A 22,519-nucleotide genomic window follows, 5' to 3' on the forward strand; every position below is an offset into this window, starting at 1 on the left:
TGTGGGTGACCCGCCTCCCTTAGTTTGCATATGTTTGTTTGCTTCCCGACAAAGTGAAAGGAGTTCCTGTATTTTCGGGAACTCAGAAAGTAGCTTGCATTGCTCTTGACCTGACTAGTTGCAACGCCAAAGGTGTTGCGTCACTAGGAGGGCGCGGCCTGGCTAAGGCAGTAATTGCTGGGGGTAAGTAGCCTCTTACTGCAGATGGGGGCGCCGGCGGGCCTATTCACTATTTGATGAAAATACTCAACTACATCATAACAACATTATGACAATGCAGAGAGCCTTAAGTAACATATATTGAAAGTTTTTCAGATCGAGACAGGGTGTAAATATTCGTGCTGCTTTGTATACTGTCACTATGCTGGCGACGTGCATAGTGTAGTGGGCGAGACCGTTACAGGAAGTAGTTCGACTACGCCACCCCCGGGGGTGGAGCCCCCGGAGGAAATGAATTAGGGGTAGTTACAGATACCCCGGACCAACACACAATGTACCCGCACAATAGATTACCAGGCAAACACAGGTTCGTGCACAATGGAGGCAGAGACAGTGGTGACAATTAATAATTCAAATCTTTATTATTCTTTGCGTTATAAAAATATATTTCTCTCACTCTTTGTAATAAAATATAAAAAGGTACTCACAATTCACAAAGTGCAGTGGGGTGGGTGTGCTGTCGCAATCACCCGCAGATAGATAAACACTTGCCCCAAAGTATGTTCACGGTAACAGTAAAGTGCAGGGGTGGGTGTGCTGCCACCACACCCGCGGATCTGTAAACACCGGCCCCAAAGTATGTTCACTAATTCACAATAGACAACACACCTGGTAGGCCTAAGGCCTTAGAACCCACACTCAGGTTGGCAGACTTTGCCACTAGGGACTGGCACGGCTAACACAATAGGGCGAATGGCACACCTCAGGATTAACCAAAAGAAAAAGTAAAGAAATAGTTCACAACAAACAGAAATAATTCACGGCAAACAGAAACAACAAGAAATCATAGCAAACCATGCAAAATAAATCAAAATCCAATTAACACATGCAGTTAAATAAGAAATTAGATAATTGAATGAAATAATAAAAAAAGGGAAATTAGGCACAGCAAACGAAAGAAAACGAAATCAAAACATGAGGTAAACCAATGCCAGAGGCTCAGCTCAGTGCAGTCCCCTAGGTATCCCCACACTACCTACACACACACACTCACACGCACCAGCGTACGCACACGCACACACACTGTGGAATGGCTCACACACCAGCTCACACCGAGCCGAGCGCCCACACACACACACACACACACACACACTGAACCAAAGCGCGCCCACGCACACACACACACGAATGTCCAATTTCCGAGGCCGGAGCAGCAGCCGAAATACGGGTTCCCGGCTTCCAGAGGCACCACACAACCGGGGCTAAAAGTCGCCGCTCGTGCACCTAAACGCGTGGGGTGTCTGACCACGGCCACACGGATACAACCTGCGAGGGAGGAGGAGAGCGTTAGCCAAGCTAGCAGGACACCCACTATCACACGATTCTGCTGCCGAGAGGTTACCTTACCCGGAGATGAGGGTGCACCGATGCGCGATTCTCACAGTCGGAGTGCCAATACAGAGGTACACGGCCGAGGCGCCGGTAGCGACCACACGCTGAAACCATAATAATGGCCGTCGTTAGCAACCATGGTACGAAAACAAACAGTCAGGGCTGGGTAAAGGCACAAGCTAACCCACTATAATACATACCGGCGTGCAGGAGACGGGAAAGGCGCAAGGTAACCGTTGGTATTGTCCACCGAAGTCCTTGCCAGTGGAGAAGCAAGAGATCACTCTAGCCAAGTAAGAGACGCCAAGTTGGAATCACAACCTATAGAACAGCAGACGCGAAGTTAGCCACTAGCTGCTGGCTAGCACATAAACAGCGACAAGAAATGGTCCACATACTCACGAGGACAAGAAATGGTCCACATCTCCTAGATCTGAACTGGACACCGCACTCCTCTCGACGGCGAGGGGAGAAGCAACCACAGCATTCGCCGGTGGCGATGAAACGCGCAAAGGGGAACTTTGCAGGCTTACCGAATACTAGCCACTGGCAGTGTTTATGAAGAGACTTCCCATAAGCCTCTACGAGCGGCGTGGTGACGTGTGCCGCAGCGTCAGACTTCCCTTAAAGGAGCAGCGCTCCATTACAATAGCAACGGCAGGGTGATAAAGCGCATCATAATTTCCCTGTTATAGACTCAATATTCAACACCTGGAGGGTGACAGCGGTCGAGATGTTTGTAGAGGAGCTTAAAAGTAATTGAACACAAAAGGAATGTGCATGTCCCTGCCAACAGCGGGGGAAGTGGAGTGAGAGGATTATGCGCCTGATACAGAGAAGTCGCATGTCCCTTCTTCTCAGTGCACATTGGAAGCGTACCTCGCGCTATTCGACACTGTTTATGCCGACTCCAGGTCTAAATAGATAGTAATACGATTCTAATAATATAATAATGGTCATAATTATGTCCAATTACGACCTGGCTGTGTCTATATTAGCAACAGAAGAGTGTGATACCAGCTGTATTTTGGTGCATCAATAGAATGACGTGAATAGCCTAACCCTAAACTATGGTATTTTCCCCTCACTTTCCTTATATAACTTTTTTGTATATCAGTAAATGTAATACTTGATTTGAGCTGAAACAAATAGATATTTGCAGAAGTCTTAGAAATGTAGCCCATACCCAGAGTCACTCAGGCACTCATAGGTCTGCCTAATTGTAGGCCTACTGTGGTTCAAAGACCACAGATGGACAAAATGCACATAATGCCCTTAGTGTGAATTGGATCTGTATGTTGGGCCTTGCAGTGAAGGGTTCCCATGTACTGAAAAGTAAAACTTGTCACCAGTGCTTAATTTGTCAAGTCGGAGGTCCCGGAGCACTGGGGATGAGTAGCTCCGGCGCGAAAAAAAAGCGTGTGTGGGGTGGGGTGTAGTGGTTTCGAACAACCCTGTGAATGGGGATGTATGCGCAATATCAAATACAAATATGGAACGGTATAAATAGGCTACCTGCTACTGAGTGCTGGGAATATTCTGATTTCATTTGGGAAAATGGACAGTGGACTATCCAGTGTGCAGGCCAATGTCAAAAGGAAAGTTGGTTAGTTTGCTCAAACGCAGCATCAGGCATCTTTTATCTGTTGACCTACGTGCCGAGAGCGAATTCAGAAAGATGCAGTAGCACCCAATACCCTGCACAATTTCATACTCTCTGCTTAACCATATAAAATTAATATAAAACAAAGCCCAGATCACATTTGCTGGTCCCTTTTTCTAGTCGCCATTATGACTAATGTTGAAAGTAAATTAAGACTGATAGCCTATTTATAAAGATCCCTTGATATCCCTCGACACTTTATAAAGTGCCCTCGATCCCTGCTCATTCAGTTCCAGTCACTGAATAGAAATGCAGCTACTGAAACCATGCACCTGAAAATATAAGGTCTGAAATGCATTTTTATGAAGCATAGCAGCATTGTGCATTACAGACAACGAGCAAACAGGAACTCATTTTTAAAAGCCAACAACGCGTGCGCTCAGTAGCCTATTCGTCTATTCAGTCTTCAGTAGCCTATTCAGAACGCATTTGAAAACGGAGTTCGTATCACAAATAGGGTGTCATGATATCACTGACAGACGTTGAAATGATTTGTTGGTTTGAGTCCGACAAGTCGTGCCGCTTGTCTTAAACTGTGCGCACTCTTTCAATTTTAGATTGCGTCTTTGACAGCCAGACATGGATTACCGCGGGAGTGGAGAAATAGGCTGGAAATATCCACAACTTCGCTGAATAAATATCCTTTGAACTGTGTACAGCAATCGCAGATGATTAAGCTTCTTAGACATTTTGTAAAGGTTAACTTGTCATTAACAAGGAAAGGTGCTTTCAATCCCCCTCGAGAATATTCGTTGTGTCTTCAAATTTCCACCTGTCAACAGCAGATCTAGCAGCCTGATCAAAAATTCCGTGCTCCTGGACACGGATGTTAAGGACACGAAATCCGTGTCCAGGAGCACGGATTTTGCCAAAATTCTGTGCTCCTGGACACGGAATTGTTTTCCGTGCTCCTGGACACGGAATTGTTTTCCGTGCTCCTGGACACACAGAAGTGCTTTGAATAAGATTACCACAGCACTGTGTTAACTTTATCATTTGAAAATACATAACTTACCAAATGCTAATCCTAAACAAAATAATGCTATAGCAAGTCATTTAAGACATATTTTTGAGAAATACCTTTTCCAGTTGGTTGCTAGGCTATCAAACTCATATAATGAATGAAAGAAAACTAGCTGTGCCCAGACCAAAACAATCCCTAACCCTAACCTGTCAGTAAGAAATGTTTTTTTTTAGACAAAATATTTGAAATTAGAAAAATCCTGAGAAAACACAAGACTGTGGAAATAGCCTATAGAAAGCACTTCAAACAATTCCGTGTCCAGGAGCACGGAAAACAATTCCGTGTCCAGGAGCACGGAATTTTGCCAAAATCCGTGCTCCTGGACACGGATTTTGTGTCCTTAAAATCCGTATCCAGGAGCACGGAATTTTTGGAGATCATGTTGGATCTAGACTTCACCGAACAGCACAACATTTGTCTGCAAGGAGTAGGCGGCCTAAACTTGGCTTATAACTTAAACTTTACAGTAGGCTATGCAAGGCTAGACAGCGGGTTAACCAATCAGGCCCCTACTGCTACATTAGTAATATTGAAGATAAGGATGACTCAGCGTAGGACAGGCCTATCAGAAATAAACAAGACAGTGCAGATGGCTTTTAGTGTTTAATATGGCCACAATACAATTAGATCTAGGCTATCTAAGCAATGCGTATAATTTTATGAAACCTCAAATCGGACGTAATAGCCTTAGTTTGTACCCAGTATTTTTCAAACCTCTCTCAGGTTTATGGTAATTGTCCCCAGCACTTTTGAAATCAAACTGACGTGGTTATAAGTAGCCTCGTTTCATGGGACAAATTAGAATTGAGAAATCACCAAGACATATATTTAAACTAGACATTAACACAAAAACAAACTTTAATTTAAGTATTTATTTACTTATTATTATTATTATTATTATTATTATTATTATTATTATTATTTAAATATCGTTTGTCAAGATCCAGCTGGGGGAACGCACCTCAGAGCTCCCGAAGCGCGCCTCAGAGCTTCTGGATGCGCGTCAGAGCTTCCAGAGCTAGCTCCGCCTTGCTCCCCCTCAAAAAAAGCCCTGCTTGTCACCTTCATAGACTGGTCCCTACAGGCAAAATACCGTAGCAACCGTCCATTATCGTGTTTGTCACTGTGCTATATTGTTGCACCATATTAGTTACAAATTACACTTAAAGTGTAAAATATATTTCTTTCTAGAGCACAATGTATGTCTAGCACATATAGTGAAGGTAAGGGGGATTTTTTTATATAAATTAAATGAAATAAATTATTAAAAATATTAGAAAAAATTAAATAACTCATTATGAATTCAAAAGGCAGACAACATATGACGTAATAATATGCAAATTAGATGGGGTAATTAACTCCTAAAACAAACTTTGGGTCATCCTCAATATTTGTCTCATTTATTGTTAGGCTCTATCTGTTACCTATGTCCAGCTACGGCCTTTTGTATTTAAGATGTCAAAGTCATCCATTTTGGGGGAAATCATATGGCTTCCAGAGGGTTAAGACTTGGTCGTTAGGAGGCAATAACGGTGTAACAGAGGCTCTAAGCTAAGGCATTAACTTAGGTTGATGTAACCCTGCTTGCATCAACCTTGCCTGGTGCACTGGCACACTTCGACCAGGAGGGGGCATATTGGGTATTGACAATCATGGCTATATGTGTGTGTGTGTGTGTGTGTGTGTGTGTGTGTGTGTGTGTGTGTGTGTGTGTGTGTGTGTGTGTGTGTGTGTGTGTGTGTGTACACCTCGCAGCTCAGATTATGCAGCAGGCTGCTGTGTAAAACCAATTTTCTAATATGGCAACATATATAACATATAGAATGAACACATTCTAATGCACGAGGAGGGTCTTGGCTTTTGAATGCAACTTATTTCATGCTTTTATGTGCTTCAGAGTCTGAAAGATTTCGTTTTTTATAGCCTGAGGGCACCTTTTCCCAAAAAGGGCTTAGGCATTTCTAGTTTTAAATTGCCGTCCACACATCCGAGTTTGACATATTTGGTAAGTGTGATACAGCTTACAAAGCCCTTAATCAGAAAACAGAAGGTGATCTTGATATTTTATTTATGTGCAAATGATATGCTCAGTAGTTTATTCACTGTGGAGCTGGTTGATCTTTAGAGAGAGGTGAGGAGAGGAGAGCTTGTGGAATGTTTTGTTTTTCAGATTATCCTAATTGCTAGAATGCATTTTACAAAATGCGTCTTCGTAAATAATTCAACTTTTAGGAATCAGAACATTTAAATACATCACATGATGTCTAACACCACAGCATGTTCAGCACAAACATTTGTGTGGTCAGCCTTTATTGAGCATTAAGACAAAGAAAAACAATTTCACTTCTGTCTGGACAGTCAGACAGAAAAGAGAAGTATCAGTAGTAATCACAAGTATCACAAGACTGAAATGCCGCTCAGTCAGCAAGTTGCAAGATGTCACATGATCTAGCTAGCATATTATTCCTTGTTGTCTGGCCCAGGGGCCATGGAATCTTAATCCGCTGCCAGGGAGTGCCTAGTAGGGATGGGAATCTTCATCATCAAAGCGATACGATGTGCATCTCGATACACATGGCAACGATACGATACATTCACGATTCATGAAATTACCAGTGGTAAGATACGATACGATTCTCCTACCTACTGCGATGCAATTCGATATGGCGCGATACAATTATAATGCCATGCGATGCAGTGCGATTTGGTACAATACGATGCGATACAGAATAGATTAAAATATCAAATTGATATTAAAGGCTGTGCACAAGGCTGCCGTTAGGCATAAGCAGAGTAAACAGAGCGCTTTTAGAGCCTCAACCACTTTGCTCCCAACATTGTCACCTCCTAAATTGACACTGACTAAAAACATCATGAAACAAATATTTAATTAACATTTCAAAACATTTTTGTGAGTTATCAAAAGGGCCATCATTTTTCAGACAAACTGTAATTGTGAATACAGTAATTAGCATTATTATTAGTAGCAGTAGTAGTATTTACTTATGAGGGGGCCTCCTGACCAGTTATGCCTAGGCCCCCAAAACCTTAGCAGCGGCCCTGGCTGTGCATATTACTTTTGAAATAGCCTATACTGGAAAACATACAGAGAGCAGTGAGAACTCATTTTGGCTTGGGCACATTGCTTTGAGCAGAGAAAATGAAAAAAAATACACAATACAATGAATACCATGCCAATTAGGCTATATCTCTTTTTTAAATAAAAATGAGAAAACCACAGAGCTTCTGATCATGTTGGAATATTGACCTGGACATGTTATAGGCTAACTACATTTACAGGTAAGCTCTGAACAACACAATTGATCCAAACGAGAACAATTTAGTAGATGTTAATGGTAATGGGGTTAATACCAGAAGGGGGAAAATAACGTGCGTACTGGACTGGTGTTGGAGTGTTGGAATAGTGTACTTTTCAACTGGACTTTTTAAACTTCATGGACAATCTGCACGAGCAGCAAATCAGACTGTGTGTGTCCAGCACGAGAGCTAAATATAACAGGCTCCTAAGCAATGATGCCAACTTAGCGACTTCACTTCTTTTTTTACTGCATGAACAATGGACTTAACACGAATGCACAGGCTCTGTAACGTTTTCCAACACGGTTATGTTTTTTTTGTATCTCGTGCGCTGACTATGCTATGCTGCTGTCATTCGGAAACGGCAACATGTTGGCAGACAACTTTCTCTTGTTGTTTGTGCCGCACGGTAGACTACCCTATCATCTCAAAATAGTGAAGTGAGTACTCTCTCCGCACGTCTTCCAGACTTGCAGAAGATGGTCGCTAGAAACTTTCATTTAAAAAGTCACTGGATGACCAGAAAACTCGCTGTATGTGACAACAAAATGTGCTCCACATGTAACCCGCCGCTTTGACTCAAAGGAAAATACTGATTGCTTGGTCACGCCTCCTCGCAATAGAGATGGAAAGGCGGTCTGAATCAGAGCAAGATGATGTGCGTTGCGCACGAGAACAAATCCTGAAATTGACAGTTTCTAAAAAGTTTTAAGAGATATTATCCGATTTGTACCGGTGCGGACAGTCAAGGTACGATGTATCTCGATTTTATTTGCGTTTCTTACCGATGCATACGTTTGCAAATCGATACAACCGTACCGTACAGGTCGTATCGATTTTCCGATACGTATCGGTGAATCTTCCCGTCCCTAGTGCCTACTGAGGTAACCCACCTGAAAGGGGATGGCCTGAAAGGGGAAGTTACATTCAGCATTCATATCGGCACCAACATAGTATGATTTCGCCGTGCCAAAAAGTTCACCCGACATCAGCAACCTCACGTTGTCAGCGTTTATGTTATTGTTTTGTGATGCCAACGTTATTGATTTGAAAGTTGTAGCCTAATTACTGCCAGCAGTCAGTCGATTAGTTTCTAGTCGCTGAAACACCAAAATAATAGCGACAGATGAGGACGGAGAGTGGACGGTAAAGTTCTAGGCTACTCCACGCTCTTGACAGAGAGGGAAGGAGGGGCATTTCACACACACGCCTGCTTGCCTAATTCATTTCAAGTGACAAGTTTTGTTTCTTGTAGGCCCATGTAGACTATCCTAATTTGAGTTTCTAATATTTCAGCTTCAGTTCAATCTAAATAGCCTATAGTTTAATAATTGTATGCAATAATGGTGATACTCTAATCTTAAATATCCTAGTAGGCCTAATTTTATGCTAACAAAACCCTCTCCTCTACAATAATGTTTCATTAGTTATGGGCATGCTTTATAACTTAGTGTGATATGTAGGCCTAGATTGGCAAATAGGCCCATTTCTATTTTGAAAGATAGATATAGGCCTATTACACAGGTTACAGTAGCCTACATGTGCAAATTATGATTATGATTGGTCTACTTCATCTTAGAAAATGTCAATGTAGATAGTCTGTTAAAAAACCCCAGCAAAGATTCCATTTCTTTCTGTGGTCGTCTGTGATATATGATAATTACGGTGTAATAAGTGATTTGGTAAGCTGACATTTTCAAATATATTGGCGCTTTTGAAGCGGCTTTTGAATTCATATTTGGGTTCCGCGCGCTATGCGATTAATCGCGATTAATCACGATTAATCACAGAAAGTCATTGAGTTAATGTGATTAAAGATTTTCAAGTTTGCCCACCCCTAGTTATGATACACTATAGAATGATACACACTTCTGATACTGTAAGATTTTATTTTGAACAGGTTTATAACCACAACACTTTTATAAGGAGAACTTGGAACTAGTGGGCAACTTTCATCAATCATCACCTTGAGTCCCCGGCTTCCGGCGGCGGCGCACGTAGGTTGCAGCAGCCCCTTGCTTTCCCAACTTTCAGTGTTTATTTGTGTTAAAATGTGTCTTTCGAAATGTCTATCGTCGGAAAATATGTCGGAACGCACGTACAGTCGGCAACAGCTGTTGCAGATAAGAATGGACAACTTAAGCAATGTATTGGATGTACCAATGAAGACTCTGGAAGAACTAGGAATTCTCCGGCGGCATAGGACTACATCGGACCCGTCTGCCTCGCTATGCCGACACCGAAAGCGATGCTCCAGAATTAGGAAAAGGGGCAAACGAGGTGGCGTCGAGACACGGCTTGCAGCCAACCCAACTCGTCCAGCAATACCATCAATTCTCTTGGCAAACGTCAGATCTCTGGACAATAAGATGGATGACATAAGGCTACTAAGATCAGCGAACAAAACCGTGAGGAACTGCTGCGTTACGGTGTTCACCGAATCATGGCTGAACGACGGCATACCCGATTCGGCTTTACAACTGGAACAACTAACGTGCCACAGAGCGGACAGAGCCCTTGCAGAGAAAAAACGAGGGGGAGGAATATGTGTCTACACACATGATGCTTGGTGCAATAATGCTACGGTAGTACAGAGGCACTGCTCTCCACGAGTGGAGTTCATGATCATCAAGTGCCGACCCTTTTATTTACCCAGAGAAATATCCGCTATCCTATTAGTCGCCGTCTACCTCGCACCCAGCAACAACAATGGCGTCAAAAGTGAGGCACTGAACGAGCTGCATCGGGGCATCAGTGAACAACAAGATGCACACCCAGATGCCTTCACAGTGGTACTGGGAGATTTCAACCACGGAAATCTCAAAACAGTACTTCCAAAATTTCATCAACATGTCAACTTCCCAACAAGAGAACAAAACACCCTGGACCTCGTTTACACAAATCAGAAGAGAGCATACAAGGCAAAGCTCATCCCCCACATTGGATCATCAGACCACCTAACGATTCTGCTACTGCCAGCTTACAGACAAAAGGCAAAACTCACCAAACCAGTTCAGAAGGAGGTGAGAAAATGGCCTGAGGGAGCCATCTCACGACTTCAGGACTGCTTTGAAACCACAGACTGGGACATTTTCAAAACAACTGCCACCCACAGCAATCCCATTGACATTGAGGAGTACACAGACACCGTGACCTCCTACATCACAAAATGCATCGATGATGTTACAGAAATAAAACACATCACTACCAGGGCCAACCAGAAGCCATGGTTCACAGGAGACGTTCACCGACTGCTGAGGGCCAGAGACAAAGCCTTCAGAGCAGGAGACGTAGCTGGCCTAAAGACAGCAAGGGCAAACCTGTCCCAGGGCATCAGGAAAGCAAAAAAGGATTACTCAGACAAAATAACAACACACTTCAAAGACAGCAGAGATGCACAGAGCCTGTGGCAGGGCATACAGGCCATCACGGACTATAAGCCTGCACCACGAAGCTGTGACAACAACACCTCTCTGCTAAACGACCTGAACAGTTTCTTTGCCCGCTTTGAAGCACAAAATGACACTCACCCACAGAAAACTCCCCCTCCCCCCCATGATCAACCCCTTTACCTGTCCACTGCCAGTGTTAAGAGGACACTGGCCACCATCAACCCACGCAAAGCAGCTGGCCCAGACAACATACCAGGCCGAGTGTTGAAGGATTGTGCAGAAGAGCTGAAGGATGTCTTCACAGACATCTTTAACATCTCTCTGGAGCAAGCAGTCATCCCATCACTTTTCAAAGCTGCTACCATCATACCTGTGCCGAAGAAATCATCACCATCATGCTTCAATGACTACCGTCCTGTAGCACTGACGCCCATAATCATGAAGTGCTTCGAACGGCTAGTCCTGTCACACATCAAAGCCACCCTACCCCCCACCCTAGACCCCTACCAGTTCGCATACCGAGCCAAGCGATCCACGGAGGATGCAATTTGCTCTGCCCTCCATCCAGCCCTCACCCACTTGGACAATAAAGACTCATATGTGAGAATGCTGTTCATTGACTTCAGTTCAGCATTCAATACCATAATACCACAACAACTCATCAGAAAACTGGACAAACTAGGTTTCAGCACCTCCCTCTGCAACTGGCTGCTGGACTTCCTGATGCAAAGACCACAAGCAGTACGGGTAGGGAACAACACCTCGAGCACCCTGACCCTGAGCACGGGGGCTCCGCAAGGTTGTGTTCTCAGCCCCCTGCTGTTCACGCTGCTGACACACGACTGCACAACGACCCACAGCACTAACCATCTAGTGAAGTTTGCGGATGATACAACACTGGTGGGCCTCATCACCAAGGGCGATGAGACTCAATACAGAGAAGAAGTAGACCTGCTGGCCAGATGGTGCAAAGACAACAACCTCCTGCTGAATGTCAACAAGACCAAGGAGATTGTTGTCAACTTCCAAAGGGTCCAAAAACAACTGCCACCACTGACCATCGACGGCGATGCTGTGGAGAGAGTGAGCAGCACCAAGTTCCTTGGAGTGCACATCAGCGACGACCTCTCTTGGACCACCAACACTACATCACTGGCGAAGAAGGCCCATCAGCGTCTCTACTTCCTGCGCAAACTAAAGAAGGCAAGTGCTACACCCTCCATCATGACAACATTCTACAGAGGAACCATAGAGAGCGTCGTGTCCAACTGCATCACAGTGTGGGGAGGAAGCTGCACGGAGAAAAACAGGAAGACACTCCAGCGTGTTGTGAACACAGCGAAGAAGATCATTGGAGTACCACTCCCCTCCCTGCAGGACATTTACACCACACGCCTCACCCGGAAAGCACTGACGATCATCAAAGACACAAGCCACCCTGCACACAAACTGTTCAGCCTCCTGCCCTCTGGAAAGAGGTACAGGCGCCTCCGTTCCCGCACCACCAGGCTGGCGAGCAGCACAATGCACCAAGCGATCAAGATGCTGAAGACTCAACCCACTCTCCCTCCACTGTCAGTCTCTAGCCAGCAAGGCCACTGACAACCCCCCCCCCCATCCCCCACCACCATATCTGCGACTGAACATTCCACCTGCAGTACTATACTTGTGACTGAACTTTCAACCTGCACTAACTCACAACACACACACACACACACACACACACACACACACACACACACACACACACACACACACACACACACACACACACACACACACACACACACACAGACACACACACACACACACACACACAAGCACACTGCACTTTCTGCACTAAACCCAAACATACACACACTGACACACACACACACACACACACACACACACACACACACACACACACACACACACACACACACACACACACACACACACACACACAGACACACAGACACACGAACACACACACAAGACGCACACCGCACCTTCTACCTGCACTAAACACATACACACACATACACACACACACACACACACACACACACACACACACTGCTGCTGGTGTACTTGACAGACCTTTTAATATTTATTTTTCTTCAAAATGCTACTATTACCATGTCAGAACGCTATAAAGGACTTTTTTAGGAAAAGCACAAAAGCACAACAAATACCTCTTAATGTATGTCCTCTACAAGTCTTCTGTTGTCCAGTCTTGCACTTTAAATGTCTGTATGAGCACTGTCTATGTCCATACTGTCTTAAGTCCATGTATAAGTACTGTCTATGTCTATACTGTCTATGTCCTTACCTAGATTAGTCTATGTCTGTATGGGAAAGCAAGAAATGTAATTTCAAATTCTTTGTATGACCAGTGCATGTAAAGAAATTGACAATAAAACCTACTTGACTTGACTTGAGTCTGTTCTTTTCCCCTGTGTCCCTCAGTGCCATGGAGAAGAGACCAGGGTCTTCTACCCAGAGCAATGTGTCCATGAGAAGTGACAGATCAAAGGACAGACCACCTGACTTCAAAGAGGTGGAGTCTCCCCCTGACCTGAGGTTTGTTGAGCTCTTTTTACAGTCTCAAACAGTTTTCTTACATCACAGTGAACAGATCTTAAACAAGACTAAATCATGCAAAACAAGATAATTAATAAATCCTCCTTCAAGCCACTGCTGTGTGTCTTTTCTCTGTTCCTCAGTGCCTTGGAGAAGAAACCAGGGTCTCCTACACAAAGCTGTGTGTCCAGGGGTGACAGGTCAAAGGACCACCCACCTAGGTTTGAAGAGGTGGACTCTCCTTCTGATCTTAGGTTTGTAAAACATAATACAGTAGTCGGGGACAGCAAAGCTTTTCATTTTTTTATTTTATTTTATTTTATTTTTTTTTACAAAATGCATGCATATATTATCTCGGACATTTAACACTGTTTTCTTCATTTCAGATAAATCTTGAAGCTGTAGAAAGTTGTTTATTCATATTCATTTAATATTTGAAAACAATTGGCATTAAGTGTGACACTGCACCATTTATGGAAATTGTTTCATTTTATATTCCCCCTTGAGCTAAATGATTCAGGGTTACTTTGTCCTGTATTTTCAGCCGTTCCCAACACAAATTCTACCTCCAAGGAGTCAATCAAATATATAAATACCCTGTTTGATGTGACCTTTTGTTGTCTCAAGCAGACTTCAGTTTAAAACAAATTTGCTTCGATGACAGTGGCTGACAGTAGATGTAACTGACTTGTGTGTGTATTTGTTTATGGACCGACCAACTTGCCTCCTTTAGTGCCATGGAGAAGACACCAGGGTTACCTACACAGAGCTGTGTGTCTATGAGGAGTGACAGGTCTAAGGGCCGCCCACCCAACTTCAAAGAGGCAGAGGCTACTACTTTGCTGAGGTTTGTTAAGCACCTCCTTTAGTCTTTTAGTTTTCATACACCACAGAGAACCAATCTTAAACAAGACCAACAAGATTAGATTCACACAAGCGATTTGTTATAAAAAGAAAAGTGTTGAAAGGTTAATATTAATTAAATGATATTCACCACAAGATCCTTCATCAGGTCGATAGCCAATCAGCTTCTTCCATAGAGATGGCTCCCTCATCTCACTCAATAAACTCTTAACATTGTCTATTGTTTGTGAATGACAATAGATTGACGGCTCTGGCTTTGGCCACACATCAGCCACGTTTTGAAAATTCCCTTACAGTACAGAAATAACATATTGATATAGCCTCAACACAAAGCTGTAATTCTCTTTTTAATCCCACGGAGGCAAGCCCAGACAGTTCCAGAAGAATTCCTAGACAGTTGGCAACTTCACTCCGAAGGTGACGGCTGTCAATTGAAAACAGTCCAGAGAAAAAAGTAATCCAATCGAATATTATAATGGGGATATTCCAATGCGATTGAAAATGTGTCCCTCAATTTGTTAGCTTGACAAGCCAGGCTAAAGGTGAGATTAAATGTGAATATTTAGTCTGGCCCCGATCAATGAGACATCGAAACCAGATATTCCAACTTGATTGAAGATGTGTCCCTCAATGGGTTAGCCTGACAAGCCAGACTTAATGTGACATTAACTGTGAATATTTAGTCTGTCCCCAATCAATGAGACATCGCAAGATTGTTTATGGAAACAACCTATTGTTTCTCAAACTGTGTCTGTGCCTATTGGCCAACGCTTTGTCAATACTCCCTCAAAACCCTGTCCGATTTGCATCTGTAGATTCAAAACAAATATCCCGCGTTGTGATTGGTCTACCAGTTTCAGGGCATTGTGGAATTGTCTGAGGCTAGACGCACTCACAGGCAAAAATAATTTTGCCTACTGGTGGGTGGGCTAGTTTACTAGGCTATCAATGTGTTGTATTAAAAAATGTAATATCGGCAACAGACAATTCAGGTGTGAGCTCTGCAGATTTTAATAACAGCCGGAGAGCTGTTATTAAAACAGAACTTCACAGTTCCCATCAACCAACTCTGGAGACATACAGAGACCCACATCCTTCTACACAAATCATTCCTACCCCCACACAGAGAGGCGGGGTGACAATTTCCTGACCTTTTGGATGTCAGGATGTCTGCAAACCAATCTGAATCTCATTATCTATTAGTCACAGAGAATGAAATTTTTCGCTTCAGTGTCGAAGACAACTGCTGGTGATTTTTCTTTCAATCACTGTCAAGATGAAACTTCTGTTCATGTTTTGCCAGGAAACTAAAGCAGCGTGAAACCCTGCTGAGGCAACACTCCTTACGACTCATAAAACATGAGCAGAAGTGTGGCATATACACTATTACAAAAAAGAGCAGCATTTAATACAAAGACAAAATGATTTATTCATTTCATGCAAAATAACAGGGGTGATGTGTAGCCTGCAAGGTAGTTTTTATTGAGTCACTTCAAACTGTTACATATACTATCGAGAGAAATCTAACCGGCTCTACAGCCACCTTTTTATAACCTTCATTACCCAACACAAGTCACTTTCCCATTTACAGGCAACATTGGGAATCAAATGACCAAGTCACTTCCCCAGCAATTTTGTTAATTTCATATTCTACTGTATATCAGAGAAAAACTATGTTTACATTTTCAAAATCCTTGCAGAAAAAAGAATATCATTGATCATTGATTGGTTTCATCCTTAATCACCAGAGAGCAAGAAAGGAGACGTAAACAAGACACCAGTGGTCAGGACAAGCAGCAGGATTTACCTCTTATTTTTGAGGTAAGGAATTCTGCATAGTAAACCTTCATATTCAGAGTTTTATTCCGTATTCATGCTAATGTTTTCAAAATTGCATTGGACCAAGTAAACAATATTGTAGTCAACAGTGTTTTGTATGCACCAATATTTTAATACTGTACGTTTTATAGTTACTGTGCAATTTGATGATTTTCAATCCCTGGGGCTAAACCCACACAACCAGCAGGGCAGCAGGGCAAATGGGAAGAGTAAAGAGACAGGTTACTACAGTAGTTTGGGAACAGAAAGTTCCAGTGCTGCCGCTGCCACCCCACACTGCAGCCACTGTATTATTCATTTCCATACAGTACACCTCTCACTGAGACTACTGCAACAACAAACACGCACGCACGCACACACACACACACACACACACACACACACACACACACACACACACACATGGGTGCCGCGAGGGGGGGAAAGGTGTTACAGATTCTAAGGGCCCGACAGCACTGGCAGGGCCCCTGAAGGATGCTGATATCATAATTTGTCATTCTGAGGGCCCAAAATTTGAATCTTTCATAGGGCCCAAAATTGTTAGCGGCGCCCCTGCACACACACACACACACACACACACACACACACACACACACACACACACCACACACACACACCACACACACACACACACACACACACACACACACACACACACCTCTCAACCACACAAAAATCTCACACAACCATACTCTCTCTCTCTCTCTCTCTCTCTCTCTCTCTCTCTCTCTCTCTCTCTCTCTCTCTGTCACATGCACGCGCACACACGCTTCACTTGGAAGGTGACGGCTGTCAATACAAAACAGTCCAGAGAAAAAAGTAATCCAAACGGTTATTATAACAGGGATATTACAACGCATTTGGAGACGTCACACAGTCAGGTCTTTTATATTCAATCACTCAAAGGCGGAAAATCTTTGAGCAGCAACATTTTTCAATGAGACTTTTAAGATAATAGTAACATAACAGTACATGCATCAAGTATCAAATGTCTGACTTTAGGTGGTTGAGCAGAAGATCGTCACCTTTTTAAAGAAGGAGCTGCAGAGGTTCAAGCAGATTCTTAGTCCAGACTACAAAGAAAACATTGATAATAAATCAGAGGATGAGAGTGATGCCAGAGAAGGAGCTCTCGAAATGGTACTTCACTTCCTCTGTGAGATGGAGCACCAGGATCTTGCCGATAAATTGAATGAGAGTAAGAATGCTTTCGTCTTTGTTGGCAGTTGCATTACATAGAGGTCAAAGGAATTGTTATTAATTAATTAATTAATTAATTAATTAATAATTAATTCATAAAAAAATATATATATTTATTTATTTATTTATTTATTTAATTATTTACTTATTCAATGTCCTCTTATTTTTCTTATTTTTTTCTAGTTTGAAATACTTATTTTTTTCTGTTTTTTGTTTGTTTACACAATAGATGAAATGGATGTAGGTTGTCAGAAGGACTTAAAAAGAAATCTCAAGAACAAGTACCAGAGTGTGTTTGAAGGGATAGCCAAACAGGGAAGTTCTGTTCTGTTTGAAAAGATCTACACAGATCTCTACATCACTGAGGGAGAAAGTGGGAAAGTCAACGAGGAGCATGAGGTCAGGCAGATTGAGTACAGATCCAAGAAAACAGCTGGACAGAACAGACCAATCAAATGTGTTGACATCTTCAAGCCTTCATCAATTCATGACAAACCAATCAGAAGAGTTCTCACAAAGGGGGTGGCTGGCATTGGCAAAACTATCTCTGTGCAAAAGTACGTCCTGGACTGGGCTGAAGGAAATGACAACCAAGAGATCAATTTCATCCTCCCACTGTGCTTTCGGGAGCTCAACATCATGAAAGAAAACGAGTACTCTTTAATGGATGTTCTTCATCACTTCTTTCCAGAGCTAAAGGAATTCAAATTTGTCTGCAAGAAAAAGTATAAAGTGCTGTTTGTCCTTGATGGTCTGGATTAGTGTCGACTTCAACTTGATTTTCAGTGTAATGAGAGTTTGACTGACATGAGAGATGTGAAATCATTGGATGTCATCTTGACAAATCTCATCAAGGGTAATCTGTTCCCCTCTGCTCTACTGTGGATAACCTCTCGACCAGCAGCAGCCAGCAAAATCCCTGCTGAGTGTGTTGACCTGGTGACAGAAGTGCAAGGGTTCAATGACTCCCAAAAGGAAGAGTACTTCAGGAAGAGGATCAGTGATGAAGGGTGTGCAAGCAAAATCATTTCACACATTAAATCATCCAGGAGCCTCCACATCATGTGCCACATACCCGTGTTCTGCTGGATTGCTGCTATGGTTCTTCAGATAATTTATTCCACAGGCCACAAACAAATACCAAAGACTTTGACGGAGATGTACACATTTTTCCTCATGTTTCAAACCAGACAGAGAAGCGCCAAATTTGACAATCTGCAAGACCCTGAGGTACAATGGAACCCTGAGCTAATCCTCCGTCTTGGAAAGCTGGCCTATGAACAGTTAGAGAAGGGCAACCTGATATTTTATGAAGAAGACCTCAGAGAATGTGACATTGATGTCAAAGAGGCAACAGTATGCTCTGGGATGTGCACCCAGATCTTCAGAGAAGAATCCGGCATCTTCGTAGGAACAGTGTTCTGCTTTGTGCATCTCAGTATCCAGGAGTATCTTGCTGCTCTGTATGCATTTCTGATGATGGCCAATGAAGGTAATGACATAATATCCACACAGAGTGCCCATCAAAAAGCAGAGTCCATTATCATCTTGCACAAGAGTGCTGTGGACAAAGCTTTGACTTATGACGATGGACGATTTGACCTCTTCCTCCGCTTCCTCGTTGGCCTCTCTCTGGAGTCAAATCAGACTCTCCTGGATGGTCTGGTGAGTAGAAGACAAGTAGGCTGTATGGACAAGATCAGTACGTTGTTTGGCCTTGCTGACAATGATAAAACAATCAGGTACATTAAGGACAAAATTAGGGAGGCCCATTCCTCAGAAAGGATGATCAACCTCTTCCACTGTCTGAATGAACTCAATGACCACTCCTTAGTGGAGCAGATCCAGAGCTTCATTAGTGCAGGAAAACTTTCAAAGGCCAAACTCTCACCTGGCCAGTGGTCAGCTCTAGTGTTTGTACTCCTGACATCAGACCAGAATCTGGATGTGTTTGACCTGAAGAAGTTCATCAGGTCTGATGAAGCTCTCCTGAGGCTGAAGCCAGTAGTGGAGGAATCCCACACAACTCTGTAAGTAAAAATAGTAAATCTATCAGATGTAAATTAGCTTCATAGCTAACTCTGGTACTAGAGCTGTCTTGCACATAGGCCCTGTCAAATAAACTAATAGATTAAACTACACAAAATCTAATGACTGGTTGAACAAATGATTACTTCTGTTTTGTTGAGTACATTTGGCACAACATTAGTACACACAGCATCAAAACCCTTTTATTATGTCTTCTAGTTTAAAAAAAAAGAAGTTATTTTTCCCCTTCAGGGTCAATAGCTGTGGGCTTACCTCAAAGAGCTGCACAACACTAGCGTCCATCCTCTGCAAAGAATCATCAAAACTCAGAAATCTGGATCTCAGTGGCAGCTGCATTGGAGATGTTGGAGTCAAAAAGCTGTGCAGTGGACTGAAGAACCCAAACTGTGCCCTGGAGACTCTGAGGTTATTTATTTAATCTTACATCAGGGGGTTACTATTGGGGGTGGGGGAGAGAGAGAGAGAGAGAGAGAGAGAGAGAGAGAGAGAGAGAGAGAGAGAGAGAGAGAGAGAGAGAGAGAGAGAGAGAGAGAGAGAGAGAGAGAGAGAGAGAGAGAGAGAGAGAGAGAGGCTTGTGTGAATAGGAGCATAGGAGCAGTCCTATACACTAGAATTCTTGGTTGTGTGTGTGTGTGTGTGTGTGTGTGTGTGTGTGTGTGTGTGTGTGTGTGTGTGTGTGTGTGTGTGTGTGTGTGTGTGTGTGTGTGTGTGTGTGTGTGTGTGTGTGTGTGTGTGTGTGTGTGTGTTTTTAGTTCTCTCTCTTACACACACTCTCTCGAGTGCACACACACGCACGCGCACACACACGCGCGCACACACACACACACACACACACACACACACACACACACACACACACACACACACACACACACACACACACACACACACACACACACACACACACACAAAAGACAAATGCTAAATATGTGCATTGAGACTTTGCAAAAGTATCAAGTGAAAATAATATTTAACAGCAATTTCTGAGGACTCCAGCATATTCTATTAGATGATTTGAAAACCTCTTAACTTAATCTGGTTTACTCCTGAACCAGCGTTGTAGTATTGCCCCCTGTTTGGGATTCATGACTTTAGTTTTGGATTTGCTTTTCTTCTTCTGCCTGCAGCTTGTCAGGCTGTGGTGTAACAGGAGAAGGATATGCTGCTCTGGCTGCAGCTCTCAAATCAAACCCTTCACACCTGGAGGAGCTGGACCTGAGAGGAAACGACCCTGGAGACTCTGGAGTGGAGCTCCTCACTTCAGCACTGACCAATCAGAAGTGCAAACTCAGGTGAGGAAAGTTGGGTTGAAAAGCACACACACACACACACACACACATACACACACACACACACACACACACACACACACACACACACACACACACACACACACACACACACACACACACACACACACACACACACACACACACACACACCAGTGACGTGCACTGGGATTTATGGCTGGTGAGGCAACTTTTTCAATATCAGATTTTCAAATAAATAATTGCCAAATAGGCCTACCGACAAGTTCCATATGTCATAGCAGCTTTCTTAACATAAGGTAAGCTTAGGCCTATATTATTTTGACATAAGCTTACTGCATTTCCGCAGAGAAAATGCTATTAGATCTCTCTCACACACACACACACACACACACACACACACACACACACACACAACACACACACACACACACACACCACACACACACACACACACACACACAACACACACACACACACACACACACACACACACACACACACACACAGGATTCAAACAGTGGTCTCACATAAACTACACAGCACCAATGTGGACAGCAGAGCAGAGCAGAGGAGAGGAGAGTAGTGGAGAGGAGAGGAGAGAAGAGGAGAGGAGAGGAGAGAAGGGGAGGGGAGAGGAGAGGAGGAGAGAAGAGGAGAGAGGAGATGAGAGAGGAGGAGAGGGGAGGAGAAGAGAGAGGAGAGGAGATGAGAGGAGAAAGGAGGAGGAGTGGAGAGGAGCTCAAGGAGAGGAGAGGAGAGGGAGAGGAGAAGAGAGAAGAGGAGAGTAGATGGGAAAAGAGAGGACAGGAGAGGAGATGGGAAAAGAGAGGAGAGGGGGAGAGGAAAGGAGAGGAGAGGAGAGGAGAAGAGGAGGGGAGGTGAGGGGAGAGTAGTGGAGAGTGTAAGCTCCTTCACAGCCCACTGCTCTCTCACACACACACACACACAGGATTCAAACAGTGATCTCACATAAACTACACAGCAGCAGCAATGTGGACTGAGCATCACGGCGGATGCTCAAGACACACAGGATTCAAAACATGGTGTCATATAGACCGCTGAGCACCACGGCGAACAAACCGGTGTGATGGCTTTTGTGATACGAACTGGATTCTCGTGCAAATGTAGGCCTACATCTACTTGTACGAGGCTAGCGATGTGGGACAAAGGTTTGGCAGGAAGCGAATGTCAACGTAAACAGATATTACACACGCTTCGATATGGTCACCAAATATTTTGGGACTGTCATTTCTGTTATGCCTACACCTTGGAATTAAATCTTGCAGTCTTGTAGTTACACGGGTATATTTGATTTACCTCAACGGTACCCTGTACTCAACTTTACAAACAGTTACCGGGCACATGAGAATCCGGTGCCCATCACAAAAGCTACCACAGAATCACGGCGGATTCTCTATCTCCCCACGGGTCTCACAAACACAGGCTTCACACACATAGGAAATTGGTCTTACCTGAACCCGTGCATCAGGTCCATGCGCCGCTCTTTTCCTCCACTTTGGCGTTGTACATGCTAACGTTACTTTAGCCGGTGCTGTTCATCCAAAGCCCCAAACGTCGCCCCAAACGTCGCCCCAAACGTCCAAAGCAATTTGGCATTGAATATGAGTAGCCGCGAGGATTTGTTTTTTCGTGAGGCTCCTTAGTCCTTAGTAAATTGTTAAATCGTAAAATCCCATGCGGTCTTCCACACATTCTCGCCGGTTGCAAACAAGACACAGGGGAAACAAATATTTTCTGCAGTGTTGTACCACTCACTTTGAAA

The 22,519-nt window shown here is 43.6% G+C and overlaps 1 long non-coding RNA gene and 1 pseudogene across 1 annotated transcript; one reads left to right on the forward strand and one right to left on the reverse strand.

Moving 5' to 3' along the window:
• Positions 1-556: 556 nt before the first annotated feature.
• On the reverse strand, positions 557-2,194 carry LOC134443772 (uncharacterized). The gene is made up of 2 exons (XR_010033741.1): positions 1,752-2,194; positions 557-1,655 (listed from the first exon to the last, which is right to left on the reverse strand). It is a non-coding gene; the product is annotated as an uncharacterized LOC134443772 (long non-coding RNA).
• Positions 2,195-8,682: 6,488 nt separating this feature from the next.
• The window catches only part of LOC134443786 (NACHT, LRR and PYD domains-containing protein 12-like), a 31,657-nt pseudogene continuing 17,820 nt past the window's right edge, over positions 8,683-22,519 (forward strand).

Source organism: Engraulis encrasicolus, unplaced genomic scaffold (genome assembly GCF_034702125.1).
Source record: "Engraulis encrasicolus isolate BLACKSEA-1 unplaced genomic scaffold, IST_EnEncr_1.0 scaffold_36_np1212, whole genome shotgun sequence".
Lineage (NCBI taxonomy): Eukaryota > Metazoa > Chordata > Actinopteri > Clupeiformes > Engraulidae > Engraulis > Engraulis encrasicolus.